Below are 19873 nucleotides of genomic sequence, written 5' to 3' on the forward strand. Positions count from 1 at the left end.
TAACCCCCACAGAGCACTCAGAGACTTCTAGTGATGGTGCAAATGTTTGCATGCTCTCAGAGAGACCACATGCAGAGTGTCATTCTGCAAACCACACACCAATTAACAATGACAAAAAGGATCACCAGGATGAAAATGTTTTTATGCCCTGGTGCCATAACCATTTTATTACAGGTGTGGAAAGACAGAAAGCCCTGGGACCTGCAATACATATTTGGCAAAGTTTAACAAGTTTCTCTCCCCACAAAAGTAGGTTTTTTCAGAAGCTCCAAGATTCTTCCAAACTAAGGAGCCACACCAAGCAGCAAACGCTATGGTTAAAGACAGTCTGGGACCAGGCTGCATCACAAGGGAGTATGGTCACAAGTGAATACGGTAGTATCATTCCTTTACTTGTTAGATCCAATGAAGCCATTGTTTGCTTTGATGTTCAAACAGCCACAGTTTCCAAATTAAACCTGCATCATATCTGCAGCGACAATTGTGCTGTCATTGACACACAATGTGACAGGAAAGATTGGCACAGGCCAGAAACAATTGTTTGTTTGTTATTCAATCGTTAAAAGACACATTTGTAAATTCTGTACCTGATAACATGCAGCAGATAGGACAGAATGCATAGCAAGCTATGTTAAATCACTGTATAAATATCTGTGATAGTCATTGTATGTATTTTTGTTTGATTCATAGTAATCCTGGCAACCTGTATACAGAATGGTGCAAGACTCCAAAAAGACTCCAATTTACAAGGGAAAAGGTCTTCATTAACCCTTTCATCGCTGCTATCCAGCAAAATCTACATAGCATCCCTAAAGACTGATATATGGACAAATCCTCAAGGAGTTTTCCAGTTTCACAAGAAAGGGGAAGGTTTTCATTAACCCTTTCATCACAAGTAATCATTACTTGTCTTTCAAACTACATGTACACTCCCACAACAGTGTACAGCACATCTCATCACTGTGATTATACAGAACTGTCTCATCCCTTCATATACCTTAATCACATATATGTAAACATTTGTCTGAGATATATTTTATATCATTGCATATATACCTTGTAAATATTTTATGTTTTTTTTATATATTACACAATAGATACTACCTATGCTTCCTTCGTAAAAGCTTCAAAAGTAATTAAATATCTAATACAGGATGGTATACCACGTTATAACAAATTGGGCCGAGATTATTAAGTGGGATGAATAATTCTCTTAATAAAGACTGTCACAAGTCTAAGATAATTATTTGTAGCATAACAGGGTCACTGTATATGCACATGGCTGCATATAAAATAATATTGGATGGAATTAGATATATTTAAAGCCATTCCTAAATGATATTTAATATCTGTTTGAAGCAAAATTATATTCATTTATTGTATTGATAGGATGTTACTATATACACATCAAAAGCATTTTAAATAATTATTAGTCAAAATATAGGTAGGATAGAAAACGCCTTTATATGGGTTAAACTGGTATAAGTTTATGTAAGATTGAGATGTATAAATAGGTACAAGGTAGAATAAGGAGATTTAAGACTGCATGGTAATTTATTCAGTGAGGAAATACAGAACAGAGTAGGTGTACTACTCACAGCCATTTGTGGTACTATTGCCCGAAGACAATTAAGACCTACTATTAACAAGCAAGGAAAGAAAGAAAGAAAGAAAAAAAAAAAAGACTGTTTCATATATGCCTGTTCTATTCAAAATCACAACCTGTTTGTGCAAAAGCAATATGGACACTGGTCACAACTGCGGCATTGGATAAACGCAAAGGAAACAGAACTGCTAAAGACTGTATAAAGACTATTACTATTACTGAGGGTCGTCACAAGTACTGAATGTTCAAGACACAGCACTCGACGTACACAGCCCTCTGCCTCAAACAGCGAAATGGCAAGCAAAGGAGCAGCTGCTACGAAGAATTCTACTTCTAGTAATGGTGCAAATGTTGCAAACGCAAGGCCATAATGCAAACGCAAGGCATCTCCAATTGCAAGCAAACCACGCAGATGACAGTCTTATCCCAGTAAATTGCTACATACAAGAACAGCAAAAATGTCCAAACGTACTGATCCAGATACAGAAAAAAGGTCTACAATTGGGCTATGGTATTCCAAATGTCTGTAGAAATTAGTTTTCCTCATGAATACTGAATAAAAACCTCAGTTTTGTCTGCTTTAGTTAAAAAGTAGAATAAGGTTAGGTAAGCTAAGAATTTTTAGAGATTTTTAAAATCATAATGGTTATTATTATTACACTTATGGTATATATTATGGTTACAACGAAAGTTATGTTTGAAGGAATATTTTGAAATGTATTTGGAAGCAATTACGCTAGTTTAATGTGTGGCCAATCAAAAGAATTTCTCATGGCCACAAGGGGGCGACTGTTGCCTTATAGGTAATTGTCTGCACTTAGTATAATATTAGGGCAATGGATATTGTCTGAATCAAAATATAATTCATTATAAATAGGCGATGTTACCATAGTGGACAGTATACTGGATATATATAGTAAGGAATAGATATGAAATAAGTTTGAATGTATGAGGTAATGTTTAGCTGATTTAAGAAATTAGGTTTGTGTATGTGTTTATATAGATATACTGTATATTTGTGTTTTACAGCAAGATGGTAAAAAATAGTGTAGGGAACAGGTTTATTCTGCTCTAGTCATAAATAAGGCCAGAGAGGTTACAGTAAGATCAAGAGTCATTGTAGAGAAAAGGTATTAGGCCATAAATGATAATAGGTATGTGACAGAGCTCTGTTGGTCATTGGAATTCACAGGTGTGCTTACAGTAGATCAGAATCTACTGGTTTGTCTATTGTCCAGTGAAGGTTAAAAGCTAGGGAGTATAAATTAACTACTATGAAAAGAGATCACATCCATTGATAAAACATTGTGTAACCGACCCCAGGAAAACTTGTCAATACAACAGAACTTTGGATGAAAAGACATTCCAGATTTTACAATACTATACTTGCTTAAGGCAGTGTGGACACCACACTTTTATGACACCATGCCTCCGTGAACAGGACACGACAGCCCAGTTCAATGTTTGTTTTATTACACCTTGGAATCTGACAAACCTATAATTACCTATTCCATTGGAAACTATGAGAATATGATAGTTTGAATTGGTAAAATATGAGATAAAAGGACCAGACTTGTAGTTAGGAGTTAGAAGGAAGAGGGAGAGGGAGAAGAAGAAGGAGAAGGAAGGAAGTCAGTCAGGAGGAGAAGTCATGGAGAACATGCAGAAGGAATGATTCTTGGGATGGCAATCTTTAACTTGCAAGTATAAATATGATAATAATTGAAACTGTTTGTGAAACTTATGTCATGTTGTTTTATGTTATGTAACGAAGGAAACATAGCATAGCTTAATATAATTATAATTAGTATATATATCACTACTGTGTATATCTTATTCTGTACGATTTGATCTGCCTGTAAATAAAGAATCATATAAAAAGAGCGGTAATATTCAAGCTTGAACTCTCTTTAAGGAATCTTAACTTCATAATTTCATAAGTCATATATATATAAGGACTGCATATATTTATCAGCCAATTAATTTGTAAGCCTGACATAATATATTTGCAGATATATATGATAACGCATATTAATTTAAATATATCCATATATTAATAACCATATATGTTATATTGAATATTAATATTCATAAATATGATTCCATAAATCAATAATACATACATACATACATACATATATACATATACATACATACATACATACATACATAATATAAACAGTAGGAGACAGAACTGAGCTTTCTAAGCACACACTCTCCCACTCCATAGTATGACGCCTGTCTCTTCTTGCTGGCAGCTGCTCTCTGGTCTGGTGCACTAATTGACTGCTCAGATCCACACACACAGCAGAATTAATCGCCACTGGCTGCATCTCTAGTACAATTATATTACATACAGTACTACTGCTATTGTGATCAAGATTTTAACAAATGGCTTGGGGATAGAGAGGGTTTCAGGCAACTGTAAGCCCTCCCTGTGTTTGCCTATGAATATGACTGTCTACACTGTAAGGGGTTAAGGGCTCTATACATAAAAGGAAAAAAGCCCTTTTCCTCTACAAATAATTGTTAATATCTAGAAGAAGAAAAAAGTAGAACTCATGGAGAGCTTTGCTGTTTTGCTTTGCGCTGAGTGAAAGCGCTGGCACGGTACCTTGTAACGCAGCCCCGGCTCCCCGGGCACTCTTCCTGTGTATGGGCCAGGAATATTTATTTGACTGGCATAGACTGTATGACCGCAACACATGAATGTTTATACCAATAAAGTCAGCAGATAACTTTATAGCACTTTATATCAGTGTAAGTGATATATATCTATCCCCCCCTCCCCCACTGGGATACCTTCTATTACCCAACGTTAGACCGGCACAGATCCTCCGAAAACCACACTGGTGTGAATACAACAGGAGGTTTGGATACCTGAAACTCAGAATGAATCTGCCACCTTTAAGCCTACCCATGTGTAATGAGACGTGGTTTGAGCTGATGGGGGAACAGGGACATTACTACTTCCAGGTTCCAAAACACAACACTTTGCAAGATTGCAAGCGTTTTGCTGACAACTGTAGACTATTGGTGATTTTGGGTGATCAATGAGAGTCTTATTTAAGGCAATGGAGGGACCTCTACCATTAATCTGTATGTTTAAGAAAGTAAGCATGGGGAGGGGTCCCCTGTAGTGGTTACCTTCAAGGGACAAGGACACATTACGCTGGGAATCCACTATCTCTAGACACAATTTCCGCCGCCTGCTTGTGAGCGAGGGATCCGTGCTTTGTTTTCCAGCTGTTTTCCCTCCTGTTGTCTTTTTTTAATGTCCTCCTTAGGCAGCTGGTTTCCTTGATATAACAAAATAGACCTATCTGGTGAACCTTTACTTAGTTCCTTCAGCCTTGCTACAAGGTTAACAAAATGTGTCCCTGGCCAGTCCCCCCCCAACCAATCAATCTGCAGCCAGTTGGTGCAGATGAGAAATATGTTATTAATTATAAACCGTCCGTAAACCGTCTTCTTCCATAGGTGGGACTGATCCGAGGCAGGTCACCCTCTAATAAGTGTGGCCCGCTAGTGCCACCACCCCTATTCCCCAGCTACAGGGACCTGCCCATCGCTCTGTGTAAGACTATTGTATGAAATAGCAGCAGTGTCTGTTCCTGTGTGTTTGTGGGTTTATTTGTGTGTACGCACCTGTGCAGTAAGGGTGTCTGTTTATATATATGTGCGAACCTGTGTATACATAAGCCTGGAAGGATGATTCATTGTGTTTGTGCAAGTGTCTGTCCATCTGTGTATACTACCCTGGATTCACGTCACTTAGCATCGCAAGTGACATAAAACAATCGCTTTGTCACTGCCTTACCCTGTGCGTGCAGTGGTGCCCTCTATTTGAATGTTGTACTGCACTGCAACTGCCACCGGAAAAAATACATATTTATCTCTCTCTCTTTTTTTTTTTTTTCAGATACTTATGTTTATTAAATATCCCCCTTATTAATTACATATTGTTTTCACATTACTACTGATGGATCTTAGCACCTCTATGCCCGGTTACTGTGATACTGTAGCTTACTGTTACCATTCCCAGTGTAATTTTGTTACATATGCTCTAGGTAAATTGAATATTATCAATTCTGTTAGGTACCTACAGTATAACCTATACTAACTACTAACTAACTAACCAACCAACCAACCAACCAACCAACCAGTAGGCAGTGCAGGCTGTGGTTTGTGGTAGTGAATCCATCGACCATCTATGATTCAAAATCATGGATGGTCTATGGGGGTCAATACGAGTTGATCGCTCGCTGCAGATTTTCGCAGCGCAGCTATCAGGTAAAAAAACCGCAAAACTGCGCATGCGCACGCGGCGCAATGCACACGCACTTCGTACGGGTACAAAGAGCATCGTTGCTGTGCAATGGATCTAGTGAAGAATCCATTCGCACAGCCGAACGCAAGGAGACTGACAGAAAGAGGGCGTTTATGGGTGTCAACTGACCGTTTTCTGGGAGTGTTTGGGAAAACGCAGGCGTGTCCGAGCATTTGCAGGGCGGGTGTCTGATGTCAATTCCGGCACCAAAAAGACTGAAGGGATCGCAGCGGCTGAGTAAGTCCAGAGCTACTCAGAAACTGCACAAAATGATTTTGCTGAGTTCAGCTGCACAGGCGTTCGCCCTCTTGCAAAGTGAAAAAACATTCCCCCGTGGGCGGCGACTATGCGTTTGCACGGCTGCTAAAAGTAGCTAGCGAGCGATCAACTCGGAATGACCCCCTATGGCCGATGTTGAATGCTTTTGCCATCGATGGTGGAAAACCAGATGGTTTCCTGCCATCGATGGTAAAGAACAATCATATAGTTTTTATTTTCTCTACAATGTGTCTGGACACGGTGCATAGCTCTACCCCTGACACCGGTGCAAGCCCTGCCCACTAGTTGCTGATTGGCCCGCAGCCCACTCCATAGTAAAGCAGGGATGACCATCGGTAGGTGAAACCATCGCTGGTTCCCTAACAGCTGGTTTTATACCATCAATGTTATATATCAATGGTACCGTCAATAGACCATCCCTAGTTTGTGGGCTGAAGCAATATTGATGAGTGTACTAGTGACATCAGAAGGTTATTTCTCGCCCTGAGGATGTAAACTGTGATGTCACTATGTGTATACATGCATGAATGACTGTGATGTCACTATGTGTATACATGCATGAATGACTGTGATGTCACTATGTGTATACATGCATGAATGACTGTGATGTCACTATGTGTATACATGCATGAATGACTGTGATGTCACTATGTGTATACATGCATGAATGACTGTGATGTCACTATATACATGCATGAATGACTGTGATGTCACTATGTGTATACATGCATGAATGACTGTGATGTCACTATGGGGTATATTTACTATAATTCGTATTTTCCCGACTGAGGTCAAAGTTCAATCACGAATGACATCGAAAGTGTAAAGTTGCAACTTTTTGAATTTATTACGACTAATTTACTAAGCTGTCGTATTCTGCATTTTCGTATTTGCCGATGTCGATGTCATTCGTTTTTCCCCCCAGTGTTTTACGTGAATGACTTGTAAAACACTGCCGACTTTAACACAATGAATCTCGGCCGGATCTGAGAGATCCGTGCTGGGCTTCATTGTGCACCTTTATTAAAATAGAAATCATTGTTAAAATCTAAAAAAAAAATGCATGGGGTCCCCCCTCCTAAGCCAAACCAGCCTCGGGCTCTTTGAGCCGGTCCTGGTTGAAAAAATATGGGGGGAAAAATGTCAGGGGTTCCCCCATATTTAAACAACCAGCACCGGGCTCTGCGCCTGGTCCTGGTTCCAAAAATACGGGGGACAAAAAGCGTAGGGGTCCCCCGTATTTCTGAAACCAGCACCGGGCTCCACTAGCCAGATACATAATGCCACAGCCGGGGGACACTTTTATCTAGGTCCCTGCGGCCCTAGTCACCCCTGGCCGGGGTACCCTGGAGGAGTGGGGACCCCTTCAATCAAGGGGTCCCCCCCCTCCAGCCACCCAAGGGCCAGGGGTGAAGCCCGAGGCTGTCCCCCCCATCCAAGGGCTGCGGATGGGAGGCTGATAGCCTTTTTGTCAAATATTGAATATTGTTTTTAGTAGCAGTACTACAAGTCCCAGCAAGCCTCCCCCGCAAGCTGGTACTTGGAGAACCACAAGTACCAGCATGCGGTGGAAAACCGGGCCCGCTGGTACCTGTAGTACTACTACTAAAAAAATACCCCAATAAAAACAGAAGACACACACCTTGAAAGTAAAAGTTTAATACATACATCCACACCTCCATATACACATACTTACCTATGTTCACACGAGGGTCGGTCCTCTTCTCCATGTAGAATCCATGGTGTACCTGTTGGAAAAATTATACTCACATAATCCAGTGTAGATGGCTCCTCTTTTTATCAATTTGTAATCCTGGTACTTTGCAAAATAACAAAACGGACACCCGACCTCGCACTGAAAGGGGCCCCATGTTTTCACATGGGACCCCTTTCCCCGAATGCCAGGAACCCCCCCTGACTTCTGTCTAAGAGGGTTCCATCAGCCAATCAGGGAACGCCACGTTGTGGCATCCTCCTGATTGGCTGTGTGCTCCTGTAGTGTATGACAGGCAGCACACGGCAGTGTTACAATGTAGCGCCTATGCGCTCCATTGTAACCAATGGTGGTACTTTGTGGTCAGCGGTTGACCGAAAGTAACCTCACCGCTAACCACAAAGTTCCCACCATTGGTTACAATGGAGCGCATAGGCGCTACATTGTAACACTGCCGTGTGCTGCCTGTCATACACTACAGGAGCACACAGCCAATCAGGAGGATGTCACAACGTGGCGTTCCCTGATTGGCTGATGGAACCCTCTTAGACAGAAGTCAGGGGGGGTTCCTGGCATTCGGGGAAAGGGGTCCCATGTGAAAACATGGGGCCCCTTTCAGTGCGAGGTCAGGGTGTCCGTTTTGTTATTTTGCAAAGTACCAGGATTACAAATTGAGAAAAAGAGCAGCCATCTACACTGGATTATGTGAGTATAATTTTTCCAACAGGTACACCATGAATTCTACATGGAGAAGAGGACCGACCCTCGTGTGAACATAGGTAAGTATGTGTATATGGAGGTGTGGATGTATGTATTAAACTTTTACTTTCAAGGTGTGTGTCTTCTGTTTTTATTGGGGTATTTTTTTAGTAGTAGTACTACAGGTACCAGCGGGCCCGGTTTTCCACCACATGCTGGTACTTGTGGTTCTCCAAGTACCAGCTTGCGGGGGAGGCTTGCTGGGACTTGTAGTACTGCTACTAAAAACAATATTCAATATTTGACAAAAAGGCTATCAGCCTCCCTGCTGCAGCCCTTGGATGGGGGGGACAGCCTCGGGCTTCACCCCTGGCCCTTGGGTGGCTGGAGGGGGGGGACCCCTTGATTGAAGGGGTCCCCACTCCTCCAGGGTACCCCGGCCAGGGGTGACTAGTTGGTTATGTAATGCCAGGGCCGCAGGGACCTATATAAAAGTGTCCCCCGGCTGTGGCATTATGTATCTGGTTAGTGGAGCCCGGTGCTGGTTTCAGAAATACGGGGGACCCCTACGCTTTTTGTCCCCCGTATTTTTGGAACCAGGACCAGGCGCAGAGCCCGGTGCTGGTTGTTTAAATATGGGGGAACCCCTGTCACTTTTTTCCCCATATTTTTTCAACCAGGGCCGGCTCAAAGAGCCCGAGGCTGGTTTGGCTTAGGAGGGGGGACCCCACGCAATTTTTTTTAACAAAAATAACAATTTCCCACCCCTTCCCACTGAAAAACATGCACGGATCTCATGGATCCGTGCATGCCTATCCGAACACGGTAAAAAAAAGCAGGTCTGTTTTTTTTAGTACTTTTTCACGATTTGTATTTTAGCACGGCAGTGTTTGGCTATTTTCGGCAGTGTTTGTGATTTGCACTTTTTAGTAAATGACAGATTTCTACCAAATTGCAGGCGTATTTGACCGATGGTGTATTGATTCGTAATTTTAACCTAGGACTTCCAAAAAAATACGAATACCCTCATCACTGCCGTGATTTGAGTTTAGTAAATTCCCGAGATGACACTTTGAAGAAAAAAACATCATCTCGGTCAAAATCGGGACCTTAGTAAATATACCCCTATGTGTATACATGCATGAATGACTGTGATGTCACTATGTGTATACATGCATGAATGACTGTGATGTCACTAGGGCCCTCATTCCGAGTTGATCGGTCGCAAGGCGAATTTAGCAGAGTTACACACGCTAAGCCGCCGCCTACTGGGAGTGAATCTTAGCTTCTTAAAATTGCGACCGATGTATTCGCAATATTGCGATTACTAACTACTTAGCAGTTTCAGAGTAGCTTCAGACTTACTCTGCCTGTGCGATCAGTTCAGTGCTTGTCGTTCCTGGTTGACGTCAGAAACACACCCAGCGTTCGCCCAGGCACTCCCACCGTTTCTCCGGCCACTCCTGCGTTTTTTCCGGAAACGGTAGCGTTTTCAGCCACACGCCCCTGAAACGCCGTGTTTCCGCCCAGTAACACCCATTTCCTGTCAATCACATTACGATCGCCGGAGCGATGAAAAAGCCGTGAGTATAATTACTTTCTACATAGCAAAGTTACTTGGCGCAGTCGCAGTGCGAACATTGCGCATGCGTACTAAGCGGATTTTCATTGCGATGCGATGAAAAATACCGAGCGAACAACTTGGAATGAGGGCCTATGTGTATACATGCATGAATGACTGTGATGTCACTATGTGTATACATGCATGAATGACTGTGATGTCACTATGTGTATACATGCATGAATGACTGTGATGTCACTATGTGTATACATGCATGAATGACTGTGATGTCACTATGTGTATACATGCATGAATGACTGTGATGTCACTATGTGTATACATGCATGAATGACTGTGATGTCACTATGTGTATACATGCATGAATGACTGTGATGTCACTATGTGTATACATGCATGAATGACTGTGATGTCACTATGTGTATACATGCATGAATGACTGTGATGTCACTATGTGTATACATGCATGAATGACTGTGAGGGAGATATATCAAATCTTAGAGAGAGATACAATGGTGAAGTTTGTAACTGTCACCGTACAGGCTCCGCTAGAAAAATGATAGCAGTGATTGGTTGCTATGGGCAACTTCTCAATTTTATCTCTCTCCAAGATTTGATACATTTCCCCCTGTTTGAGGTACGGTGATATGATGATGGAGACACTGTTTGATAAGAGTGGTGAGATTAGGTCAATTTCACCCTGGGGGTCATTCCGACCTGATCGACGATCACTTACACTGATATGCGCGCGCGGGGGGGGGGGGGGGGACGCCCAGCACAGGGCTAGTCCGCCCCGCATGTCAGCCCCCCCCCCCTCTTCCCTGGCACAAGTACAAAAGCGCGATGCTTATGTACTTGAAGAGTAACTCCCGGCCAGCACAACTCCTGCGGCTGCCCTGGGTCGCAGCGGCTGCATGTGAAGTCACACAGCCGCTGCGGCCCGCCCCCCGCACTGTACGGCCACGCCTGCGTTGGCCGGACCGTGCCCACAAAACGGCGGTTAAACGCTGCCGTGCCACCCCCTCCCGCCCAGCGACCGCCTCTGCCTGTCAATCAGGCAGAGGCGATCGCTAGGCAACGACAGCCGTCGGCGCATGCGCAGTTCTGACCTGATCACTGCGCGGCGAAGAACTGCAGCGAGCGATCAGGTCAGAATGACCCCCGATATCTGTTCTCTTAATGCACTCCCCATGTAAAAGGATTATAAAGCGTTTCTTTGGTCTTATAACTGGATCCTAACTGCGTCTGATCAGGCTTCCAAGTGACTCCCCCTCCCTGTAAATCTGCCTCGTTCTTGGGATACATACCGACAGATGTCATTCCAGCTCGTTAAGGCAGACGAAATATTTCTGTTTGTAATGTATTAAAAGTTGTCTTGCCCTGTTCCCGTCGGCTTTCCTTTTCTTGCCGCCCCATAAGCAGCTCGTTTCCCTGCAGCGCTGCATCTGCCTCCCATTAGGTCCGGGCCTAGGACTGACGGCAAGTATTTCACAGCTAATACATCTAACAGAGTTGGCTTCTTTTGTGCAAATGTAGGCTTAAAATAACTGGTTTATTTATTCCGCACATGTTGTGTCTTCCAGTCAACACTTGCACTTCACATTCATGGCGTCTGCAGTTTCTTTACCACAAGAAGCAGAACAAAGCGGAAGACAAAACAGCCGCATTGGCACTCTGCCTTCCCTCCCCCACTTCCCACAACATGCCGCTGCTGCTGCTGAACTGTCCCGATTCACGCACCTCAGAGGGGGCAGAACGTGCATGGGAGTGGGCGTATCTATGTCAGAAGTGGGTGTGGCTGGGTGGGAAGTGGGCGTGTTTGGGTGGATTGAGAGTGCGGTTTATTTTGTCTAAAGTTTGCGTTTATAAATATCGGTCAGTGTATGTACTGTCATTTTCTGACTGAAAAATATACACCTTGCTGTGCATATGTTCTAATGCAATAATCTGCTTTCTACGACGTCTCATGACTTTGCGCACTCATAGCGGCACCCCCAGTTCTGGCACATAAATTAGTCTGCACATCAAATGACATCAGCTAAATGGTAATCACAAGATGTGCAATCTGTTGTTTCCAAAGGTTACTGAAAATAAGATCTGAACTCATAGTAATAACATAGTAACTAAGGTTGATAAAAGACAATTGTCCATCGAGTTCAACCTATTTGTGGTCTCCTGTGCAGTCTTATTATAGGACTAGTTATTTTTATGTTAGGACTAGTTATAGTAACTATAATGCGTGCCTACGCACCATAACCCTGAATATCTTTATCCAATAGGAATTTATCTAACCCATTCTTAAAGGTGTTGACTGAGTCCGCAGTTACTACTCTCTCAGGCAGGGAATTCCAAACACGTATTGTCCTTACTGTGAAAAAACCTTTTCGCCTCAATGTGCGGAAACTCCTCTCCTCTAACCTAAGCGAGTGACCACGTGTCCTCTGTGCTGATCTAATAGAAAACAAGTCCCTCCCAAGCTCTGTGTATTGACCCCTTATATATTTGTAGATGTTGATCATGTCCCCTCTTAGTCTCCTCTTTTCCAATGTAAACATGCCTAGCCTTGCAAGTCTTTCCTCGTATTCCAGCGTCTCCATGCCCTAGATTAGTTTGGTCGCCCGCCTCTGAACCTTTTCTAGCTCCAGGATATCCTTTTTGTAATATGGTGCCCAAAATTGCACACAGTATTCAAGATGAGGCCTCACTAGTGATTTATATAATGGGAGTATAACACTCTCGTCCCTAGCATCAATTCCCCATTTTATGCATGCTAATATCTTATTAGCCTTCTTTGCTGCACACCTACTTTGGGTACTGCCGCTTAATTTGTTATTTATGTGAACCCCTGAGTCTTTTTCCAGTACAGAATCCCCTAATATTAGCCCATTTAGTATGTATCTCCCTTTACATTCCCGCCCGTCCTCTTTGCTCCACAAACGCACGCTGCCTCTCCTGCCTACTGATTACCTCCTCTCACTCCTACCTACAACTTCTCACATGCTGCTCCCTGTATTTGGAATTCTCTCCCTCTCTCCCTCAGTCTCTTCACCTCTCTACAGAACTTCAAACGGGCTCTCAAGACCCACTTCTTCACCAAACCCAGCCCTCTCTCATCCTCTATTTTATTCACTGTCTACCCTAATTGTGTCACCCCTGTCTGTCTGCTCCTCCCCATTAGAATGTAATCTCTAACGAGCAGGGCCCTCTCCCCTCATGTGCTTTTCCTTCTCTTACTAAGGGCGGTATCCTATTAGCCGTAGTGAATACTAGAATAGAAGTTTAATAGTACCTTTGAAGTGTATTATAAAACTTGTGCTGGCGCCCCCAGACTCCCATTGGCTAGTTACACAGGAGTTTGGGGGTCTCATTGCCTGCTATGGGTAGATTTGCCATTTGTCCACTTCTCCACTCTTTAGTAGGTTTGATACATCTCCCCCTATGGATCCCAGTGTGCCTAGCTAGCGGATTGCTGATATTAGTAGTTCCACAGTAGCTGGTGTACCGCCTGGTGTTAATCAGCAATTCAAAAGTTCTGCTACTTTATTAACTTACCCAACCTAATGCTACCTGAGGGTTTGCAGCTTCCAGTACACAGGTTTCCTGTAGGTAAATTGCAGTTGCAAACACATTATTGAGAAGTGTCCTCCGCCTGCAGTAAGGAAATCATGTATCCCCAGATAACCGCTCTTTCCAGCTCTGCCCCTGATGAAGTCATTGCTAAACTTGTGTCTGCTCATAATATTTGGAGATATTAATTCCCAACATTCTAAATTAATTTCTGTGGACATTTTGCTGCTGGGCTGGAATATGGACACACGTTAGGTCTTGGAGGACCTTGGCACACTGCAATCTCCATCATGGCAGATATCCAGTTGGTTCATTTATTTTGTTTTTTTCAAGGCCTTAAAACTTAATTGACTAGCTAGATCTTAAAATGAAGCTTGGTATACATAGATTTCAAAAGAACGGGTTGACGATTGTATACATGTGTATGCAGTGCCGATGCAGAAGCGTTAGCTTCCAAGACTCCTGCACCGGTCGGGACTGGGGGGTTGCATCTCATGTGCTGCACCTCCCGATCCCCATACGGGAGGCGCTTACCCTGGCACGCTGCCTCACAGTGATCACAGGGGGTCACGGCTTGACACACATCGCCTTGTTGAGTAGGAGCTTTGAACTCGATCAGCCAGGGATCGAAAGAGTGTGTACCCACCTCAAGGCAGATGAAGACAAATACTCTGACCACCCTAACTTCTAAAGATCTTGTGTTTTCTCCTCTCAAACACCACCGGGTCCTCTGATAATTTGACTGAGAACATGAAAATAAGAGGGCAGCGGAAGGCTATACAAAGATGCCAAATGTGTGTTATCTTTGTGGCCTTGACGCAACCCAAATTTTTACTTTTTTGCCACAACCACAAAGATAAATTTAGATAGAAAAAAAACAAAACAGTTGAATTGTACTGAAACACTGCGGGGAGAACTCAAAACATGTGCTGCATGCAGGAGGACCTAAGGATTATTCAGAGTTACAGATGTTCTGCAAACATAATTTATGTGATTTCTGGTTGGTTGTACACCATACTGACAGACAGTTAGCAAGCTTCTGTGATACTACTATATATCTGGAAACACCAAAAATACACGTTTAATATTCCCAATTCCCCAACCCGGCCATCAGGGGATCAGGAATAGTGTCAATCCAGCGGCTATCCGTTGCTAATGTATGGGAGCTATAAGGGAATGGTTGGAAGCTGTATGGAGGGCTCCGTGGTGTAGGGGATATTACTGTGAAAGTATAATGCATTGCTGAGTAATTGTGATAATGCTGCAAATATATATATGTAACAGGGGGGTAATTCTGAGTTGATCGCAGCAGGAATTTTGTTAGCAGTTGGGCAAAACCATTTGCACTGCAGGGGAGGCAGATATAACATGTGCAGAGAGAGTTAGATTTGGGTGGGTTATTCTGTTTCTGTGCAGGGTAAATACTGGCTGCTTTATTTTTACACTGCAATTTAGATTGCAGATTGAACACACCACACCCAAATCTAACTCTCTCTGCACATGTTAAATCTGCCCCCCCCCTGCAGTGCACATGGTTTTGCCCAACTACTAACAAAGGGGGTAATTCCAAGTTGATCGCAGCAGGAAATTTTTTAGCAGTTGGGTAAAACCATGTGCACTGCAGGGGGGGCAGATTTAACATGTGCAGAGAGAGTTAGATTTGGGTGGGGTGTGTTCAATCTGCAATCTAATTTGCAGTGTAAAAATAAAGCAGCCAGTATTTAACCTGCACAGAAACAAAATAACCCACCCAAATCTAACTCTCTCTGCACATGTTATATCTGCCTCCCCTGCAGTGCACATGGTTTTGCCCAACTGCTAAAAAAATTCCTGCTGCGCTCAACTTGGAATTACCCCCAAAGTTCCTGCTGCGATCAACTCTGAATTACCCCCCATATTACTATTGCTGTAAGGACTGTGCAGGTAGAGTAAGGAGATTGTTATTCAAGCTTAGCTCCCATAGTTTGAATTTAATTTGCTATTCTGTAATCTTATCGCTGTCCAGTAAAAATGAATTAGTTCCATTGTTGGTGAATTATCTTTATCCAAATAGAATTTGTGCCTCCTAATAACAAAGATTGATGCGTTAAACATTGGTACATCTGCATTCTATAGCCATATCCAGTTGTTATTCCACGTTAGATTTTTTAGTATATCAATGATTTAAGTCAAGTGCTACAAAGAAGCAGACAAATCGATTACTTAATTCTTATAGCTGCGTACATTTGCAGTTTATACAGGAAATGATGACGGGTATTCAAAAAGGGTTTAACTCATTGTTATGTATATTATAGGTAGAAAGTAAAAATTGGGAGGTCTTGGAAACTACATTGTTCCAAAAAAAGGAATAACTTCAACCAACATTATTACTGAGTGCGGTTTCGAAAGTCTGAGAAGGACCTGAACTGAGAATCTTGTAAATTGTTTAATCTGATATAAGCCTACAGCAAGGCCAGAATAAGTCTGAGCCGACTGCAGGAAATGTTTGGAAGCTGCGTGTTTTCTGCCAACATAGGCGTTACTGAATATTGACCGATAGGGTAATCAAACCGTTCAAGACTCATTTACAACTAGACACTGGGGAAATGGGGAAAATGCATAAAGAAATACATGCTCTAAATGGATTTTGGTGGGTTTTTTTTTACATTTAATCACGTGTGTTTTGCCAATACAATCTATTGTGCTGAAAGGAAACGTAACGCATAAAAAACTGGTTGTGTCGCGTTCTAAAGTTTTAGATTACAGTGTTGTATTTTCTGTGCCCCCTTTTGTCCGTCCTCCCCTGGGCACTGGATTATTGAGCTACTCTCTCTTTTTCATTCACTTGTCTATATATTCCACTGATACAGTATTTTCTTCCCCCTGTACTGTCTGTTGGAACCTTTTTATACCTTGAATTATTTGAATATCGGTGTGATCTGTCCCTATACAGTGCTAAGGACACTTGGTGGCACTTGATAGATAAACCAATACTTCTACTGCAATCATATGGGATGGACAGATTTTCTGTAAAGAAATGAATATATATGTGTGTGTGTGTGTGTGTGTGTGTGTGTGTGTGTGTGTGTGTGTGTGTGTGTGTGTGTGTATATATATATATATAATATATATATTGTAACAGGAGTCTTGCTAGAATGTGCTCTGCTACAAAAATTCCACCAGCGACTGACTCCAGGCTTGTGCAAAAACAACAAATACCTTTTATTCAGGTAGCTCAAATACAAAGATACACATAATACAAAGATCACTGTCTTCAGTATAAACTACCAGGGAGGTTAGGCCCTGCCTCACTCCCTCTTACTTAATAAGGAACCCTTCAGGTCCCGGCATCCTGACACTAGTGGCCCAGCCCTTCGGATCCCACTGTCCATAGCAGGCCTATCACCTGGACACTAACTGCCGTCAGGAGCCCTGACTCATGGGAGAGACTCTGCTTTAAACCCAGCAGCCAGGTGCTGGCTAATGAAGCAGCTTCTTGGGCTAAGAAGCCTATAAGACCTGGTCTGGGCCAAATGGATAGGAACCTGGCCCATCCACACTTCCCATCCACCCCCAGGACCCTGCGTGTAGCTTACAGGCGGCAAAGTACCTCTCCTGCCACAATATATATATATATATATATATATATATAATGTGATGTTAGTCCGGCACTCCACTTACTTGCATGATAAATGCCCCGATGCCTTCAGTGTAAAGAAGGTACAGTCAGGAAGAATGCTGCGGCACTCAGGGACTCCGGCGCTGCGGCCGGGGAGTCGGAGTTACTGATGGGGGGGGGAAGATGGACAGGCAGCAGGACTTATCACGCTGCACATGTGACGGGCTCTGTGACTCCGCCCACCACTGTGACTCCGCCCAGCGTTATGGCCAGGCACAGAGTCACAGATTTGGCCTAATATATAGTATATATATATATATATATATATATATATATATATTCATATAACAAAAGGGTCCTGTACTCGCATCAGTTATTCAAGGGTGGGTGCTATCCCAACAGAACAAAGTCCGCTGAATATATCGAAGTCCACATACGTGGCGGGCGCACTCTCACTAGTACAACGCTTCTTCAATGATAATTTTCTTTATTGTAGCCTCAGACAATCGACGTTTCGATCCTTCCACAGGATCTTTTTCAAGAAAGGCAATACGATATCATTTGTTCTCAGTTTATACAATCATTAGAAAATGCCTATAAAGATACAAAATGAGAAAAAACTCAGCCTCCCAGGCCCCATATGCGATGGCAGAAAATCTCTATAGACTGGGAATCAATGCCCCATTCATATAGTGACTATATTATTTTAAAAAAGAATGTGCTTAGTGTCAGATAGTATTTTAAAGTATTACACACCGCCGACACAGGTGCCACTCATCACCCAGAATAGAAGGAAGAAAAAAAGAAGAAAAAGAAAAAGACACCCTATTCCTTTAAATGCATAATGTGCCTAATTTTACCAATGCACCCTCAGGTGTGGGGGGTATATACCATGAGAAAGGTCTAAGCCTCATCACTTACTCATGAGCTCAGCAACAGCCGTGTGAATATCCAGCAGGCTATCAACAACATACATGATCCCATAGCAACTGGGAACAACAAGAAACTGTTAGACCTCCCATTAGTGTTCTATTATCATAAATAAACATTAGCTCTCTGGACAGGTTTTTACCTATTGAGATCACAAACCCAGTATGCCGTATCCTGGGGTCTCAGTAGTTCCTATGTACCAATTAGTCCAGCCTGTTCAGAATGATATATATCAATGCAATGCTCACTATATACAGCAAGTGATAAGGCACAAATGGCTCAGAAAAAAGGGTGCTTACCAGGAGTCACTATCAGCCATGTGTTCCCAGGAGACATGCTGTGGACTTCCATGACCCGGATGTTTATATACTCCCAAACCGGAAGTGGATCCGCAGGGACTGAAAAGACGCCTCCCACAAAAGGGCACTTTTCAGGTGTAATAATGGATGTAATTCAATATACACTGGCTCCCATGTCAGGCCGTTCATATGCAACTTGTACTAGCTCGCATGGTGCTACAGACGCTGGAACTGGGATGTGAAACTTATTCGCCGCGTCTTGCGTTCCAACTCCCGGAAGTGGTGCGTTCCACATACCGGAAGTGAACGCGCGTCATATCACAGACTGACGCTGCGGCTGCAGTGGCTCACATATTCACTGATCAACGGAGGGAGAGAAGTAAAGGCTGATCTATGTCACCTGAATTCTCTGTATTAACCCCACATATTCTGTTCTAACCTCCAAATCAGACAAAATTGGCATTTCCCAGATGTGTCTCAGCAGTCAGGGCTTAAAGCCTGCTGATTAGATGTTCAAAGGGTGACATACGTGTCTCTAATGTGTAACGGCTGGGTGTATATGCACTGTGTAAATCTTAAATGCTTTTATTTATATTTTAATTTTTATTAATATTTAAATGATTCAATTTCTAGCCATCAGGGACCTGAGTGGATGGGCTAATACATAGAAACACACACAAAAAACATCAAAGACATAAAACACAAACTGATTCATAATCAACTCGTGAAAAAGTTTTTAACAATACATATATACATATATATACATGAGTATAAATAAAAATAAAAAATAAAAAATAAAAAATGATAATAACGACCTACAGACTAAGGTGTCTATATAGATAAAGATGAATACATAAAGACCTGCATGCAGGAAGATCACAGCATGGATTCACAAAAACATCTCCTGATCACACAAAAAAAGGGTAAGTATTCCGGCAACCCTCTATAAGAATACCCCATAGGGGTTGCATTCGTTGAGTCCTCGCGGGGATACCGTGTCCAGGTGGTTAATCCAAAAACACTCCCTTTGTTTCAACCTCCTAGTTCTATCTCCACCAGTGGTCATCGGGGGTACCCAGTCTATAATTTTGCATTTGAGACTAGCCACCTGGTGGCGAGCTTCAATGAAATGACGGGCCACCGGTTTGTCAGATTTGCCACTACTCAATGCGATGTGTATAGATGAGCGATGGTTCGCCATTCTATCCCTGAAGTTACGACTGGTTAACCCAACGTAAAATAGTCCACATGGACATTTTAAGATATAGATGA

The 19873-nt window shown here is 42.7% G+C and overlaps 1 long non-coding RNA gene across 1 annotated transcript; it reads right to left on the reverse strand.

The window, feature by feature from the left end:
* Nucleotides 1–17734: 17734 nt before the first annotated feature.
* Nucleotides 17735–18516, reverse strand: LOC134965690 (uncharacterized). Its single transcript, XR_010188495.1, has 3 exons — nt 18445–18516; nt 18294–18361; nt 17735–17966 (listed from the first exon to the last, which is right to left on the reverse strand). It is a non-coding gene; the product is annotated as an uncharacterized LOC134965690 (long non-coding RNA).
* Nucleotides 18517–19873: the final 1357 nt, after the last annotated feature.

The sequence above is a fragment of the Pseudophryne corroboree genome, chromosome 10 (genome assembly GCF_028390025.1).
Source record: "Pseudophryne corroboree isolate aPseCor3 chromosome 10, aPseCor3.hap2, whole genome shotgun sequence".
Classification (NCBI taxonomy): Eukaryota; Metazoa; Chordata; class Amphibia; order Anura; family Myobatrachidae; genus Pseudophryne; species Pseudophryne corroboree.